This window comes from Lathyrus oleraceus, chromosome 6 (assembly GCF_024323335.1).
Source record: "Lathyrus oleraceus cultivar Zhongwan6 chromosome 6, CAAS_Psat_ZW6_1.0, whole genome shotgun sequence".
Taxonomy (NCBI): Eukaryota; Viridiplantae; Streptophyta; class Magnoliopsida; order Fabales; family Fabaceae; genus Lathyrus; species Lathyrus oleraceus.
In genome coordinates this window covers 318,610,057-318,628,577 of record NC_066584.1, presented here as the reverse complement: position 1 = coordinate 318,628,577, position 18,521 = coordinate 318,610,057, and positions in this window count along the sequence as shown.

The window sequence follows — 18,521 nt, the reverse complement described above, 5'->3', positions numbered from 1 at the left end:
TAAGTTCCTTGAAAATAAAAATAATCAAGCATTGTATTTCATGCATCATTTGCATACGCAGGTTTTTTGCCAAGTGTCTGATTGGTGTTTCTTTTGTGCTTTAGCCAAGCTGACTCGCCGGTACAATACCAGGGACAATCATCAGAAAATTATGGAGCATTTAGAGCAATATGTAAGACCCTAATTTTGTCCCTAAGATCCCTCATGGCATCATAGTATTGCATTGCATAGCCTCAAGGATCATTGAGCATCTTGGCTCCCTTTCCCTTTGGGTAGGGATCTCTTGTGAGTGGTTTGAGATCACCAAGCATGCTTGAATTGTATATCATTGCTTTTCTTGTTTTATTCACTAACCAAAAGCACAAAAATATGTCATTTAACATTTTTGTTTGTAGCTCAAGCAAGCACCAGGTCAAGAGCTTCAAGAAGATCCTTTGTGCAAGAGATGAGGTATTTTCTTGAGATGAGGACCACATGATCATTACAAGGAGCTTACATGAGCTAGGGTTTCATTTTGGAGCAATTTCATCAAGTGGTAAAGGCTCAAGCTAATCAAAGCATCTCAAGGTCATCTGAGGACTAAAAAGTCAACTGTGCAGTCAACTGAGGGCTATGAGGTGGGGGAAATGATTTGAAATACCTCAATCATGTTCAAATGAGGCTTATTCATCATTCTAAACATCCATCTTGAAGATTCAAAGGTCATGGCAAAAGTTACTAAAAATGGAAAATGACCTGTAATTCAAAGTTTCCAAATTTGGCAAGTTTTTGGTTCACATTCAACTTGACTTGTCAATGTCAAATAAGTTTCAAATGGATTTTTGGTGAACATGAAAGTTGTAGATATTTGTCTCCCCTTTCCAAAAAGTCCTAATTCATGTCCATATAATGATTGGTTGAGAAGTTATGGTCATTTGATTACAAGGTGTGCATGGAAATTCAAAATGGCCTAACTTTTGATACAATGCTCCAATTTGGTCCATTCTTTTTGCAAAATGTTTCTCTTGTTCAAGACATCTCAAAATAGCCTTTGCCATGCATGGGAAAAGTGTGTATGCTCATCATTTCTCATGTGATCATTTTGGAGGGAATTTCCACAATTCAAATTTGGCTTATGATACAAGCAAGACAACAATTCCATGATGATCCTTGGTTGATTTTAAGTGGATTCAGGCCCTTGCATGAGGAAGAGCACGTGGAATATGGCTACATGAGCTTCATTTTCATTTTTGCATATTGCCTTATAACTCCTTAATCTTGATTAACAAATGGAAAGTGTGATTAGTATGGTCATTAACAAGGAGTATATAAGCCAAACCCTAACCATAATCACGAGAAGAGAAGCATTCAGATCTGAATTTGAAAACTCCCTCCATTTTTCTCTCTCTTCGAATCTTGAATTTCTCCACACAAACACCAAATATTTTTGTAGATTCTTGATCCTCATGCAATTCTGAGCAAGAATCAACCATTGATTAGAGCAATTGAGCCAGATTTCAAGCTGTTCATGTGTAATCTCATGGCGATGGAATCTGAAAATTGAAGTGGATCTAGGTGATTTCAACTGTTGATCATTGCTTAAAGCTTCATAGGAGGTGCAATGGAAGAGATCTGGAGCTTCTGAGAGCTTGAGGACACAATTTCAGCAACCTCCAATTTCAGGTGATCCAAATTCGATCCTCTCATTTTGCTGTTTTATGTACATAGATGTATAGGTCTTGCTTCGTGGAGTATGTGCATATGTTTAGATTTTGAAATGGTTGAGAATTGAGCATGTTTGGTTGACTGGAAGTTTTGATCTCAATAATGTTTTGCTTCGATCTGGAAAATATAGGATTAATTAGGTTAAATTGATTGCATATTTGAAACCTATGTGGAAGGACGGTTCGAATGGTACCGGTTTTATTCATTTCTGGAAAATTTGTGGTTGAACTCGCCAGAACTTGGCCGGAGAAGACGACCGGAGACTGTAGCTCCGGCGTCTGGTTATTCCTAGGGTTTTGCTTATGTGGCTTCCACGTTTGCCTTGCGTGTCTGTATGATTGGCTGTGAAACGTTTGACCTAGCCACGCGTTATGTTGACTGCTGATGTGCACGCTGACTGTTTAAATGAAGCGCTGCGTTTTGATATTCAAAAGTGAGCCGTTTGATTGCTTTTGCGCGCCTCATCATGTGGTTGTGATTAATTCTGAGTGTATTCAAATAATGCTTTTCCCTTCATTTTTTTGTGCTTATTCCATTTATTTTGTTCATCTTATAAAATTCATAAAAAATAGAAAATTGATCCAAATGAACTCCAATTTTTTTTCCTGGTTTTTTTTTATGTCTAGTTTTTTATGGTAGTAATTTCATGAATTGTTGATGTCTGGTTTTTGATTTGTGAATTTTTTGAATCCATGTTGTGCTAAATTGATATGTTGTGTTCAATGCTTTGTGAAATTCTCCATGTTGAGCTTCTTGATCCAATTTTTTGCATGCTTAATATTCATACATGATGTGAATTTTTGATAACTGGTTTGGAATTTTTCTCATATGCTATCATTGTTTTTGACACATGAAGATATAATGTGACAATTTGTGTCACATTTTTGGCATTAGATTGGTGCATTTTTGTTCATATATCATTTGAACCTTTCTGGATTTGATCTTTCGCATATTGTTTGTTCATGACATGAGAAGCTTGCATAACAAATCTCAAAGCCATTGCATGCATTTCTGATTTGATGTGGATTTTCTAATTTGGAAGTTCACTTTGTGCATATTTTGTGATCATTGCATTACATGAGCCATTTGAGACACTTGCTTTTTGAATTGATGTTGGTCCTTTTGAGGACATTTTGTGACATGGTTGAATGTGCATTATGTAAAAGATTGAGTTATGTTTTGATCATTTGGTTTGGTTTTGAACTTAGTCTTTGTACTAGTGTTTTGTGCATAAACTAATTGTGCTTTTTGTTTCAGGTTTGGACATTTAGCATTGATGGTTGATTTGTTCTCACTTTGTGAGATGCAAATGATTTGAGTTCTAACTTTTGTTTGTTTTGTAGGATTTTAAGTGATGTGCTTGAGCTCATGAGTTCATTTGAATGCTTGGGCATTGTTCATTGGATTGTGTAATTGTGAATGGTTTCACTATTTGTCTGTTGGTTTTCTGACTGAGATATTAACTGTGTAGTCTTTGTACAGGTACCTTAGTTGCTTGCTTGCTTTTGATTTTGCTTGAGCTTTGGATTATGGTTGATACACCACTTAGGTAGTTATCTTCTTACTTCATGTAGTCTGGAAGTCCTGTCACCTTTTTAGCAGGCATTTTGCTGGCAAGTCCTCCTTCAGAGGCTCTGTTTGTGTTTGTTTACAATTGTGCCAAAGACCTCCAAGATGAGGCATGTGCTACTTGATAAGACCTCCAAGAGTTGAGGCAATTGATGGATAAAAGGTATTAGTAGCCAATCCCTCGTTATTCAGTGAGTCGTTCTTTATGCTCGCACTACGTGCTGATGCTTCTGAACATGTACCCAAGATCTTTGTCCAGTGTCTGTCAAGTGGAATAGGATCCCACTTTCTGGACCCCCACGCTTTCTTTGTCATGAGCTCACCCAGGCCAGGGTTAAGAGCATGAGGTCTCATCCTCATTTATACTTTGATCAGCTTCACCCTAACTCTCAATGTTAGTGGTTAAGAGCTACAGATTACCCTTGTACAGTTTGGCTTGTTTGTCGAGGTTGACATGACCCCTCTTGACTAAAGCCCATCCATTTGTTTGAGCCTCTTGTATGTATATAGATTGTGATGTTTGCTTTTGATGTGTTTGCTTTTGATGTTTGTTTGTTATGGTTGGGAGTCGGATATAAGCCCATGTATTGGCATTCTGTTTCCTTTTTATGGTTGGGAGTCGGATATAAGTCCATGTATTGGCATTCTGTTTCTGTTTTGTTGTTAGGAGTCGGGTGTAAGTCCATGTATTGGCATTCTGTTTCCTTTTATTGAGGATCTCTTATGAGACTTGTGTGATTGCTTATGCTTTGTGCTTGCTTATTCCAAAGGATGGGAACCACTTGGATCATCTATATGATCTCAAGAGAGGAACTCCTAGTGTGGTTTTCATTTCATAACCCTCACCTTTTTGTTTCCTTCATTTCGCCACCCTAACCCAATCCAAAACCTTTTGTGCAAACATTTGACTTTTGTTTTCAACATTAGAAACCTAAGCCTTATGCTTTTGATTTTCAAACTTTCCTTTCATAACACTCATTTTGAATTGAATCTGTAAGTCAACTTTGACCATTTTTGTATATACTTCTAATTGGTAAATATAACCCATTCAAATTTCTTTTGTGGTTCCAATGTCCACTTCTTAATCAAATTTTTCCATAACCTTTAGCTATTAGGTTTGAGTTATCTTTGTGGTAGATGTAATACTCACCTATGTCCTTAGTGATGGACAATAAGTCTTCCATGCTTATTATAGGGTTAACCCCTCACTAGCATGTTGAAGCTATCCTCACATGGTGGACTTGTGGTTTTTCAGGTTGAGTTTTCTCCCTTTGATAACAAAAGACCTTAAGGCTTTTGGACCAATCAATCCACTCATTTGCTTTTGAAATTTTTTACCCGAACTACGAGGTTTTGATCCTAATCTTTTTATAAGAGGGTACGTAGGCAATGGGTTCATCCATCCAAACACAAAATGTAAATAAACTTGTATATTCTTTTCTCATCTCTTCAATCATGTTTGCACAAATAAATTTCACAAAAACGATAACCTTTGCAACAATTGTGAAAAGGGCTCCCTAGGAGTACCTAGGATGTTTTGGGTGCCTAACACCTTCCCATTGCATAACCAACCCCCTTACCCAGATCTCTGTTTCTTTTACTAGTTTTGTTTGTAAAACTTTTAGGTTTTTGTTCGCTTTCTAACCATTCCTTTGGATAAATAGAAGTGCGGTGGCGACTCGACTTTGTATGATTTACCTTGGATTTAGTTAATATCTTCAATGGTAACGAATACACCGCTACAGAAAAGTGGTGACTCTGCTGGGGATAAAATCTCCCTAGTGGGTTTTGCCTACTTTTCACCTTTGTTGTATTATATTGTTTGTGACATATTTTTGTGCAATTTGGGATTACTGTATTGTATGTAATGCTTGATTTGCTTGATATATCAATTGCTTGTGTGCTTGGTGATCTTTGTGAGATGAGTTCTATACCCGGACTCGAGTGCACCTAGGATAGGAGAATGGTGTAGTCTTGTCGACTTGTGTGGAGTTATTCCTTAGCAAGTTGACTTGCGAGTTCATTCACTTGGTGGAGGTCATGTTGGGATCAATAATGTCACACAAGTAAGTTGTGGTTAGACATTACTCTTTCCAATATAGACCTTAGAAGCCAAGGACCTTAGTTTACCAAACCCATCTTGGCCTATTTTTAGGATGTAGTGCGGAAGTCGTTGAAATGTAAGATTTGATACGATTGTTACGCGATACTACACTCATAAGAGTCTCTCTTGAGAATATTTTTGGAATACGAGTAGTCGTTTCTCCGATAATATTCGAAAGATGGGACGATGACTATAGGAACCTCTTGTAGAACATGTTTGGCAGGTTTAAACCCTAGTACACTCCCTTTGGGTGGTTCTTAACCGAGACTCCATGCTCGTGACTTGCAACAAACCCTTGATTCATGGTTGATCCGTTCATGTATCCTTAATATCAATGGAACTTGGGTGTTGATAAGGTGTAAACCATAATCCACCAAAATGGATGATTGATATTAAGGATAATATGATCCATCCCATGACCTTTGTTTGGTGTGCTTTGCGTGATCCTTGAGTGTGATTGTTGCATTCATGCATTCATGCATCCATTTGCATCCATATCATCAGTAATAAGGAAATTTTCACGGAACTTAAGGGGTTTATTTGCAAAATTTTCAGACATGGAAAGACAAAGAAGGAATACAAAGAAGTATAGCTTCAGACAACCTGATTTGAAAGAGCTAAGGAATCTGACATCCTATGTATTAGATCCCTTGGGTTTCAAGGCTCGTTTTGGGAAGCTTCTTCCTCTTCTGACTACTCAGGTGGATGAAGGTTTGATGAGCGTGTTGGTGCAGTTTTACGATCCTCTGTACCGGTGCTTCACGTTTCCGGACTTCCAGCTTTTGCCTACCCTTGAGGAGTATGCTTATCTCGTGGGTATACCTATTCTGGATCAGTTGCCGTTCAGTGGCTTAGAGAGTATTCCTACTTCTCGAGAGATAGCAGACATGTTGCACATAGACGAATCTCTGGTTGGTGCTCATATGACTACCAAAGGTGGAATTCAAGGTCTCCCTTCTGAGTTCCTCATTGCTCAAGCTACTGTTTATGGGAAGGCCATGAGTGAGGATGCCTTTGAAGCCATATTTGTACTTCTCATCTATGGGTTGGTATTGTTCCCCAACATCGACAAGTTTGTGGATGTGAATGCTATTAGGATCTTCTCTGCTCTTAATCCTGTTCCGACTCTGTTGGGTGATACCTATTTCTCTTTGCATATGAGGAATGCAAAGGGTGGTGGTGCCATTGTGTGCTGTTTGCCTCTGTTGTATAAGTGGTTTATTTCTCACTTACCTCAGACGGTCGCCTTCAAGGAAAACAAAGGATGTCTACGGTGGTCCACGAGACTTATGTCTCTCACTAATGATGATATCTCTTGGTATAACCGTGTATATGATGGTGTGCAGATTATTGACTTTTGTGGTGAATTCTCCAATGTGCCTCTTCTTGGTACATGTGGTGGGATTAACTATAACCCTGTTTTAGCACGTCGTCAGATTGGGTTCCCCCTAAAGGATAAACCTAATAACATTCTGTTAGAAGGTGTGTTCTTTCAGGAGGGTAAAGATCCCCAAGGCTTGAAAGGCAGAATGGTTCGCGCTTGGCGCAAGGTCCATAAGAAAGGAAGGAATGAGTTGGGTCCTAAGAATTGTGTTGCTTTTGGAGCCTTACACTGCTTGGGTAAGGAAGAGAGCATCTGAGTATCTCATACATTACGAATATCCGAGACCTACACCTTTGGTTGTGGTTGGGCCTTCAACCCTCCCTAATCAAGGAGTAGAGGAGTTGAGAGACGAAGACCTATCACGTGCCTGGATCCGTGAAAGGGAAGTGTTGCTTCAGCAGATTAAGGAGAAAGATGCTATGATTGAGTTCCTCGAGCATCAGGTCATTGATGATCCTGATGATGCATGGACTTCTCTACTTCCTCAGTCTTCCAAGTTTTGGAAAAGGAGGTATGACCGACTCGCCAAAGAAAAGGCAGATATGGAGGCAGCTTACGAGAGAGAGGTGAAGAGGCTTCGCGCAACTTATCTTCCTGTGTCCTGAGCTTCAGATGTTGTTTCTAGGGATCCATAGGATGATTATTTTCCTTTTCTCTTGTATATGATTGACAATGTTGTACTTCTTTTCCCTGATGTTATTTGATGAGATATTTCCATATGCGATAAAATGCTTAATATTTCCAAAATTTGCAAAGAAAACCCTAAAGTTCCTTTGAAATAAAAACAAATCATATGCACAAGCATTGCATACATCATATGCATAAGCAGGTTTTATTCCTGGCTTCTGGTCCTGTGGTCTAACTCTGTGCTCTTCATTTATTTTGAAGACAAGCTGACTCACCGGTACTACACTAGAGCCAACTCTTCCAGATTGATGGATCATCTAGAGCAAGAGAACCGTGAACTCAAAGAAGAAGTCGCCAGACTAAGTGCTTTGATGGAATCGTTCCTGACTGCCCATAGCCAGTCTTCTCCAACACCTTCAACTCCTCCCCAGAGGACAGTCATCTCTGAGATTGTTTCCTCAACTGTGCCTGCAGCCAATGCACACTTTATGCCGACAGCTATGCCAACCGGGTTTCCGTGGGGGATGCCTCCCAATTTTATGCCTGAGGGTCCTGCTCCGACTTTTGCTTCTATGCCAGTATCTAGCCCGGTCCTTGTTGTCCCTCCTCCTGTCGTGCAAACCGTGCCTAGGGTAGACGACACCATCTATCATTATGAGCCGTCTGAGGGCCCAGATGTTCATGAGAAGATGGACGCTATGAACGATCAATTTCTTGAGCTTCGCAAGGAATTGAAGACTCTTAGAGGAAAGGATCTCTTCGGCAAGTCTGCTGCCGAACTGTGTTTGGTTCCCAATGTGAAGATTCCGGTGAAATTCAAGGTCCCTGAATTTGAAAAATACAAAGGGAATACTTGCCCTCTCAGCCACCTGGTCATGTATGCCAGGAAGATGTCGACTCAGACCGACAATGACCAGTTGCTCATCCATTACTTTTAGGACAGTCTGTCCGGTGCAGCTCTGCGTTGGTACATGGGGCTTGACAGTGCGAACATTCGTTCCTTCAATGATCTTGGCGAGGCCTTCGTCAAGCAGTACAAGTACAATGTGGACATGGCTCCCGATAGAGATCAGCTAAGGGCCATGTCCCAGAAGGACAAGGAAACATTCAAAGAGTACGCCCAGAGGTGGCGAGAGTTGGCAGCACAGATCGTGCCTCCGCTAGAAGAGAAAGAAATGACCAAGATCTTTTTGAAGACCTTGAGTTCATTCTATTATGAGCGGATGATTGCTAGTGCTCCTTCTGACTTCACCGAGATGGTGAATATGGGGATGCGTCTAGAAGAAGGGGTTAAAGAAGGACGGCTAACCAAAGAAGAAGACTCTTCTGCCAAACGTTATGGGGCGTTTGCAAAGAAGAAAGATGGAGAGGCACATGTTGTAACCTTCCATGTGAAATCCAGAAGACCCTCTGTGAGGAGGAAGATTGTGTGTCTTGCTGGTAACCAGCACCAGGTGGCTCATATAGCACCTGTTTTCAGAGACAATCAACAATATCAGCAGCATAATAACAATCAACAACCACCTCAGCAGTATCAGCAACAGCAGCACCGTCCTCAACAGCAGGCCTACCAGCCTCGCAACAGTAATCAAACCAGCACGAGTTATGAGAGGAAGAAGATCACTTTTGATCCGATTCCGATGACATATGCAGAATTATATCCCTCTTTGATAGAGAGGAGGTTGATTACTCCGAGAGACCCGCCAGTTATACCTGCTAACCCTCAGTGTTGGTATAAGCCTGAATTGCATTGTGTATATCACTCTTGTGCTCCCGGCCACGACGTGGAGAATTGCTTTCCGTTGAAGACCAAGGTTCAAGACCTTGTGAGGTGTGGTATTTTGTGCTTTGAGGACGTAGGTCCTAATGTGAAGAAGAACTCATTGCCCGAGCATGGGAAATCTATTAACATGGTCCAGGACTGCCCTGGCATTGGCTTTTCTTCTGGGGTTTTCAACGAGAAAGGATTGTTCAAGAGTGGAGGTTTTATCCACACCGGTCAGGAGGAGGAAGTTGATGCTGTCTTGGAAGAGGATGCAGAGGACTCTGGCAATTTTGTCATCCCTAGAGGGATCTGCAACAATTGGGTCGCTGTGGATATTCCTACAGTTGTCCACAAGTCAACGTAATGATCACTTTGTTTAAAAACCCTTCTCCCATGCCAAAAGGAGAAGTGATGACATTGTTGGCAACATAAATACAATGATATTTTCATTCAATAAATTCATGTTAAATGTTTGTTTTTCCAATTATTTTCCATTTTCGCTTTTTTGTATGAAATTGGTGATCACATGAAACCCAAAATAAAAAAGAATAAAATCAATCTTTTCATCTGCATAATGATTTGCCTTGTTTGATTTCTAAAAGCTTTTCATATCCAAAATCATTATGCAGGTTGATTTCTAAACCCATTGAACATAATAATCCGACACCATCTCCCAATTTTGAGTTCCCTGTATTTGAGGCAGAAGAAGATGATGTTGAAGAGATTCCTGATGAGATTACCCGTCTACTTGAGCATGAAAATAAGATCATTCATCCGCATCTTGAGAATCTGGAAACAGTCAACTTGGGGTCTGAGGATTGTGTGCGAGAAGTGAAGATTGGAGCACTCCTGGAAGAATCTGTTAAGAAGGGGTTGATCAAATTGCTACGAGAATATGTTGATATCTTTGCTTGGTCGTATGAAGACATGTCAGGTCTAGATACAAATATTGTGCAACATTTCCTACCCTTGAAGCCTGAGTGCGTGCCTGTGAAGCAGAAGCTCAGAAGAACTCATCCTGATATGGCAATGAAGATTAAAGAGGAAGTTCATAAGCAAATTGATGCGGGCTTTCTGGTGACTTCTACATATCCTCAATGGGTGGCCAATATTGTGCCCGTGCCTAAGAAAGACGGAAAAGTCCGGATGTGTGTGGATTATAGAGATTTGAATAAAGCTAGTCCGAAAGATGATTTTCCTCTACCACATATTGATATGTTGGTAGACAATACAGCTAAATTCAATGTCTTCTCATTTATGGTCGGATTTTCCGGATATAACCAGATTAAGATGGCACCCGAGGATATGGAGAAGACAACATTCATCACACCTTGGGGAACATTCTGTTATCGAGTGATGCCCTTCGGTTTGAAGAACGTCGGAGCCACGTATCAACGAGCTATGACCACCTTGTTTCATGATATGATGCACAAGGAGATTGAGGTCTATGTTGATGATATGATTGCTAAGTCGAGAACGGAAGTTGAACATGTAGAGCACCTGTTGAAGCTTTTTCAGCGTTTGAGGAAGTACAAGCTTCGTCTGAATCCTAACAAGTGTACATTTGGAGTCCGTTCTGGCAAGTTATTGGGCTTTATTGGCAGTGAAAGAGGTATTGAGGTTGATCCCGCAAAGGTCAAAGCAATACAAGAGATGCTTGCGCCCAAAACTGAGAAGCAAGTCCGAGGTTTTCTTGGCCGCTTGAACTATATTTCCAGATTCATATCCCACATGACTGCCACATGTGCGCCGATATTCAAGCTCCTCCGGAAAGATCAGTCTCATGATTGGACCGAGGATTGCCAGAAAGCTTTCGATAGTATCAAAGAGTATCTGTCTGAACCTCCGATCTTGTCTCCGCCTGTAGAAGGAAGACCCTTGATCAAGTATCTGACAATTCTTGAAGACTCGATGGGTTGTGTCCTTGGTCAGGAAGACGAATCAGGGAAGAAAGAATATGATATCTACTACCTGAGTAAGAAGTTCACTGATTGTGAGTCTCGATACTCAATGCTTGAAAAGACATGTTGTGCTTTGGCTTGGGCTGCTAAGCGTTTACGTTAGTATATGTTGAATCATACAACTTAGTTGATATCCAGAATGGATCCAATCGAGTACATATTTGAGAAGCCTGCTTTAACTGGGAGGATTTCCCGTTGGCAGATGTTGTTATCTGAGTATGATATTGAGTATCGAGCTCAGAAGGCTATTAAAGGTAGTATCTTGGCTGACCACTTGGCACATCAGCCGATCGAGGATTATCAGTCAGTTCAGTATGATTTCCCAGATGAGGAGATTCTGTATTTGAAGATGAAAGATTGTGATGAGCCTACACTCGATGAAGGGCCAGAGCCTGGTTCCAGATGGAGTATGGTATTTGATGGCGCTGTAAATCAGTATGGAAATGGTATTGGGGCAGTAATTATTACTCCTCAGGGCACACATATTCCTTTTACAGCAAGGCTAACTTTCAAATGCACGAATAATATGGCTGAGTATGAGGCCTGTATTATGGGATTGGAAGAATGCATCGATCTAAGGATCAAGCATCTTGATGTTTATGGTGATTCGGCCCTCGTTGTTAATCAGATTAAGGGTGAATGGGAAACGAATCAGCCTGGTCTTATTCCATACAGAGATTATGCGAGGAGGATTTCAACGTTCTTTACTAAAGTTGACTTTCATCATATTCCTCGAGATGATAATCGGATGGCAGATGCTCTCGCTACGCTTGCTTCGATGATTGTGGTTAACTATTGGAATGAAGTTCCCAATATCATCGTGATGCGCTTGGATAGACCAGCTCATGTGTTTGCAGTTGAAGAAGCGAAAGATGATAAGCCATGGTATTATGACATTAAGTGTTTCCTCCAGAACCAGGTTTACCCGCCTGGGGCATCTCTGAAAGATAGGAAGACTTTGAGGAGATTGTCAGGTAGTTTCTACCTCAATGGCGAAGTGCTTTATAAGAGAAATTTTGACATGGTTCTGCTCAGATGCGTGGATAGACACGAAGCAGACCTGTTGATGACTGAGGTCCATGAGGGTTCATTTGGTACTCATTCCAATGGACATGCCATGGCTAGAAAGATGTTGAGAGCAGGCTACTATTGGCTGACAATGGAGTCTGACTGCTGCAAGTATGTGAAGAGATGCCATAAGTGTCAAATCTACGCGGATAAGATTCATATTCCTCCGACACTTCTGAATGTGATTTCATCACCATGGCCTTTCTCCATGTGGGGAATTGACATGATTGGCATGATTGAGCCGAAAGCGTCCAATGGACACAGGTTTATTCTCGTAGCAATTGATTACTTCACTAAGTGGGTTGAAGCGGCATCATACACAAATGTGACCAGGCAGGTGGTCGTGAAGTTTATCAAGAATCAACTCATATGTCGTTATGGTGTGCCAGATAATATCATTATTGATAATGGATCTAACTTGAATAACAAGATGATGAAGGAACTGTGTAGTGAATTCAAGATTGCACACCATAATTCTTCTCCTTACAGACCCAAGATGAATGGGGCTGTTGAAGTTGCTAATAAGAATATCAAGAGGATTATCCAGAAGATGGTTGTTACGTACAAAGATTGGTATGAGATGCTGCCATTTGCTTTGCATGGATATCGTACATCTGTCCGCACTTCAACAGGGGCAACCCTTTTCTCTCTTGTTTATGGCATGGAGGTCGTACTCCCAGTAGAGGTGGAGGTCCCATCAATGAGAGTCTTGATGGAGGCCAAGTTGACTGATGCTGAATGGATTCAGAGTCGTTATGACCAGCTGAATTTGATTGAAGAGAAGAGATTGACTCCATGTGTCATGGTCAGTTGTATCAGCAGAAAATGAAGAAAGCTTTTGATAAGAAGGTCAAGCCTCGTGTGTTCCGAGAAGGTGACCTTATGCTCAAGAAAGTCTTGCCTTTCGCGCCCGATTCCAGGGGCAAGTGGACTGCCATGTGTCATCCCCTTAAGCAGAAAGACTTTAACCTTCCTTTGCTTCCCCACTAAGTTTGTTTCCTCGTGGATGGTTGTTATTTCAGTTTCCTCTCTAGTGAATTTTCTGGGTGGAATTACTCCCCTTGAGTTATGTCCTCATTGGGTTGAGTCTTGATTGACCGTTTTCTTTCTAGCTCCTACCTAGATAGATGTTTTGGTCCCCTAAGAGTCTATTACCCAGTAACTAGTAATATTCTTCTTAGTTTGCAGTTTGTTACTTCTTGCCCAATACCCGGCAAAAGTACCATTTTCCCCCTCAGTGGAGTCCCCTGGAAGTATATCCTTGATATGTTCATCCTAACCGGTGACGGATATCTTTCTTATCCCCCGCAGGAGTCTATCCTTGATATGTTCACCCTAACCAATGACGGATATTCTCTTCTTTGGTATTCTAGCCAGTAAAAGGGTAGCTGTAATACCTATTTTGTTCCTTAGAGAGTTAATCCTTGATATGTTCATCTTAGCCAATGACGGATTTTCTTCTCCTTGTGGTCTTCTACCCAGTAACCGGTAGTTGTAAATCCTACTTTTTCCCTGTGCAGAGTCAATCGTTGATATGTTCACTTTAATCAATGACGAATTTTCTCTTCTTTGGTATTCTATCCAGTAACTGATAGATGTAATCCCTGTTTTTTTGTCCCCTTTTCAGATATATCCTTGATATGTTCATCCTAACCGGTGACAAATTTTCTCTTTGATTGGTCTTCTACCCAGTAACCGGTAGTTATAAATCCTGATTTGTCCCCTCGCATAGTCTATCCTTGATATGTTCATCCTAACTGGTGACAGATTTTCTCTCCGACGGTTTTCTATCCAGCTTTCGATAGATGTAATTCCTACCCTCTTTGTTCAGTTGGTATATCCTTGATATGTTCATCTTAATCGATGACGGTATCCTCCTTGGCATTTCTCCGGCAAGTCTATCCTTAATATGTTCATCCTAACTGATGATGGATTCTTTTCCCTGTCGAGTTTATCCTTGATATGTTCATCCTAACCGATGACGGATACTCTCACCCTTGGTCTTCTGCCCAGTAACTGATAGTTGTAAATCCTATTTTCCACAGTTTTCCCCAGCAAGGTTATTCTTACCTAGTAACCGGTAATGAATTTCCTCTCCTTGAATCCTCAGTGAGTCATCCTTGATATGTTCATCCTAACCGATGACGGATGTTCTCTCTGTCAGATCTTTATTATCTCCTTACCCAGTGACAGGTAATAGATAATAGATTTCTGCCCCTCCTGTGTTGAAGTTTCTATCTTCCCCAGTTGAGTTGAGTGCGCATTTCCTTAGTGAAATCGTTTTTTCCCCTGCGTGAGTCGAGTACTTCAGTTTTATCCTGACTTACTCGTATCCCCTGCAGATGTTGTTGTTTCCCCGGCTGAGTCTTTCCATTTTGTATGGAATCCCTCGAGTCCCCCCAGTAGTTTTGAGTCGTAGCCTGGCCTACGCATAACTCTTTTTTATCCCCCAGAGTCTCTGTCTCCCCAGTGAGTTTTCCTTACGAAATGCATTGTACTCCTGCGGATTTTCGGTCTCTCTGATTTCTTTTTCCTTTGTGGCCATATTTCCCCATAGAGCATTAACTTTTGCATTCATATCATATGCATCTTGAGGTCTCTTAGGGACCAAAATTTGTTTCTCTATTGTTATTTAAGCCCATTCTACTGAGTCGAACCGAAGATTTTAACCTTCACCTCCTCAGTTAGAATGTCCTTAAATAAGGGGCAGTTGTAAGACCCCAATTTTGACCCTAAGATCCCTCATGCAATTCCATCATAAGCATTAACATTGGGATCATACCTTGGCATCCTCCTTACCCCTCTTTCATTGGGTTTGTTTTGGGAGAGATCACCAAGCATTTTGTAATTGTATCATACTTGTATTTTATCATTTCATTAACCAAAATACCAAAAATATGTCTTTGCATTTACCTAACTCTTTTGTAGGTATGGCATGATCTTCATTGATTCATCAAGTTCACATTTAGGGTTTGAGACCCTCATGAACAAAGAGCACAACCAAGAATTGATTCAATATTGGTTATGAACATCATATATGAGTCCCAATGTTCTCTACATGTTATATTGATCACGTTTTCTTCAAGAGTTTGAGGGTGATTTGCCTTGGAAACCCTAGTTTGACTGAGTATCTTGAGTAACTTCTCCTACAAGCTATCTCACCAATTGATCAAATTCCTCAAGGGACACTTCAAATTTCATCATCTTATGCATATATGATCTACCATGAGCCAAGAAAGTCAAGAGAATTGGAAATTAGCAAGTTGGTTGATGGTGGTTGGCCAGATGAATTCATCTGATCAAAACTGGGTCTCCCTAGACCCTATCTCCTACAATTTTCACCATATGAAAATTATTCCAAGAGAAAACTTACTCTAAATAACATTATAAACAACTTTCATGTTGAGACCTAGAGCTATTTTTTTTTGGAAAATCATTTTCTATGTTGAAACATTATAGGTCATTTTGTCTAAACCCTAATTTGAAAGTCAACTTCCCAAGGCCATAACTCGCTCAATTTTTATGAGATGAAATATTTCCAAGTTGCACAATCAAATTCCGTGTGTCTACTTAAACTTTGATGTTTGGAGTGGAAGCTAATTCAACTTTTTTGATCATGTGATATGAGGCTACATTATAGGTCACTTTTGACCTATACCATTGATCAAGTGATTTTTCCAAACTTCTAAAATACATAAATCTATCATTTCAAATCCAAATGACATGAAATTGGTGACCATTTTGAAGGTCTTTGAGAGAGATACAACTTTGTTGAAGACACTTTTCTTATTTGAAGCTCATATAAAAAGTTAAGCAAGGTGGAATATTGAGACATATGGCTTGACACTTAGAAATTTTTTGTTATGTCAAATATATCCAAACTTCCACCTCAAATTTCTCCAAGTTCCAAGCTCCAAATAAAAAAGTGTTGAACATCAAATTTGTTCCTCTTGATCTCACATTTCCAAAGAGCTCAAATTCATTCATTTTGGATGAGAAATGCATAGGCTGCGCATGGCTTAAACAGGCTGATATCATTTGGCATGGATCAATCTTCAAGCATCAATGTACATGTGCCTTGCAATCCAAGCCTACTTCAATACATTTGATCTTCAATTATGGACTTCAAGCCATCATTTCATGGGCCTATGCGCGCCCATGCAACATTACATCAGATTTGCCAAATTTGGAAAGTGAAAGTGAGTGTGCAAATATCACATGATTCAGTAATAAATAGAGATTCAATTCCTCAGAAGTTAACACACCATTATGCCAGCTTTGATCCCCCATTACAAACCCTCAATTATCAAAGGATAAGCCTGGTAAGTTCTTTTGAATTTGAGCTTGAATCTCCACTATTTTGGAATTCAATTCTCCAGGAATCAATTGCTTCTAAACCAATCAATCCTTCTCCTACAAGCAAGTAGAGTGAGTCCAAGCACAAGTAAGATCAAGATCCATCGAGTTCAGACCTCCATTGAAGGTAATTTTAAGAAATTTTAAACTCTTTGATTCTCTCAAATTCTTGCTCAATTCTATTGATTCTTTGGTTGTCTGAAGTCCTACCAATGTAGGCAAGAAGATTAAGTTACTTTGAGGTCAAATCAAAGTAACTCAGTTCATGTACCTCAAATTTCAATTCCACATATCTCTCAATATATTTGGAATTGGAGTGAATGGAGGTCAGATTCGAGCTCAATGCCATTTTTTCTTTAAGATCATGTCCTTATTTTTCTTTTTGGTGATGGTTCATGTTGACCAGTCCGGTGAGGTCCACCGGAGAAGATGATCGGACCTCTGGCTCCGGCGATGACTTGGCAAGGCTGATAACCACAAGATCCATATGTTACGTTTTAATCTTGATCATTGCTTTTAAATACCAATTGTGTAGCGCAGTTGACTAAGGCACATGTGGAACGCGCGCTTTGGATCATCAGATTTGCCACCTCAATTAATGAGGGAGATCTGATGGTCCACGTATTTTTGATTTTCTGAATTTTTGTTTTATTTGCATTTTCTTCAATAATTCATATTAAATTCAATATTGATCCAAAAAATATGAGAGTTTCACAAAAAAAATTCAAATATTTTTCTCCTTCATATTATGAATTAAAATTATTTTTTGGATCATTATTAATATTTTTCATGAATTAATTGATTTTGCATTTGTTTTTAATTCTTTAAAAATAATTTTAAATGTCCAAAAATTATGAAATTTTTTCTCCAAGGTCCTTTGACCTTGTTTGACCTATGAAAAATCGCATGGCCATTTCTTTGGTGTTTTAATGAGATTTTAGGAATTCGACAAAACATATTTGAATTAAATGCATTATTTTATTATTTTTAATTGAATAAATGCCAATTAAATTTTGTTGACCATTTGTATTGACTTAATTGAGTTTGCTTGTTTGTTGTTGGGCCTTGGTCAAGGTTGATTTGACTTTGTCAAGTTGATATCATTGGATTTAGGGGATTGATGGAATGTACATTCCATCTCCCAAAATGAATGAATGATATTAATTTAATAAAAGTCCTCCTTTGACCAATTTGTGATCTCATTCATCCCCTTCCCACTTCATCTCATTCCTCTTCTTAATTCATTCATTTCATTTGGCCTATGACATCTCAAAGTCCTAATGCTAGTTGATTGAAAAATTGACATGAGTATGGATGAGATTAGGCTACACCTTTTGCATATTCTTTTTTGTGTGTGGTATGTTTCGTGAGCATAGTCCATTATACCATGTCTCTAACATGCATTAACACCAAAATTCTATTGCCCGACCTCAAATAGTTGTGACTTCTACATAAGTCAAATTACGATTGCTTAGCATAGAGCTAAATTTGTGACATAAAAGGCATAAGCATTCTAGTTAGTGAGATTGTAAGTCTCCCATCTTTCATGGTATTTTGTGGAAACTTGACCTTCTTTCCTTCCTTTGGAAGATGTTTTGGTTCAAGGATCTATGCTTGTGATAAGTGGGTTGAGTGTTCTCCAAAGAATGTCTTGAAAAGCAAAAGCAAAAGAAAAACAAAACTAACCTCTAACCTACTAACTATTGACTTTTAATTTCAAGCTTTTACTTTAATGCAATTTGCTTTTAGCACTCTATTTCATTTACCATTATACATATCATTCTAATTGTTTATGTTAATGTAATTTTTACTTTGTCCGTTTGGACCATATTGTGTGACATGTTTTGTTGGTGTTATTTTGTTTGCTTGTGTGGTCTTTGACCATTAATGTACATAATAAAAACAAAAACCCTAAAAAACTTTTGAGTGGACTGTTGGTTTGATCTTGAGCAAATGGACTTAGAATCTAGGCAGTTCCCCTAA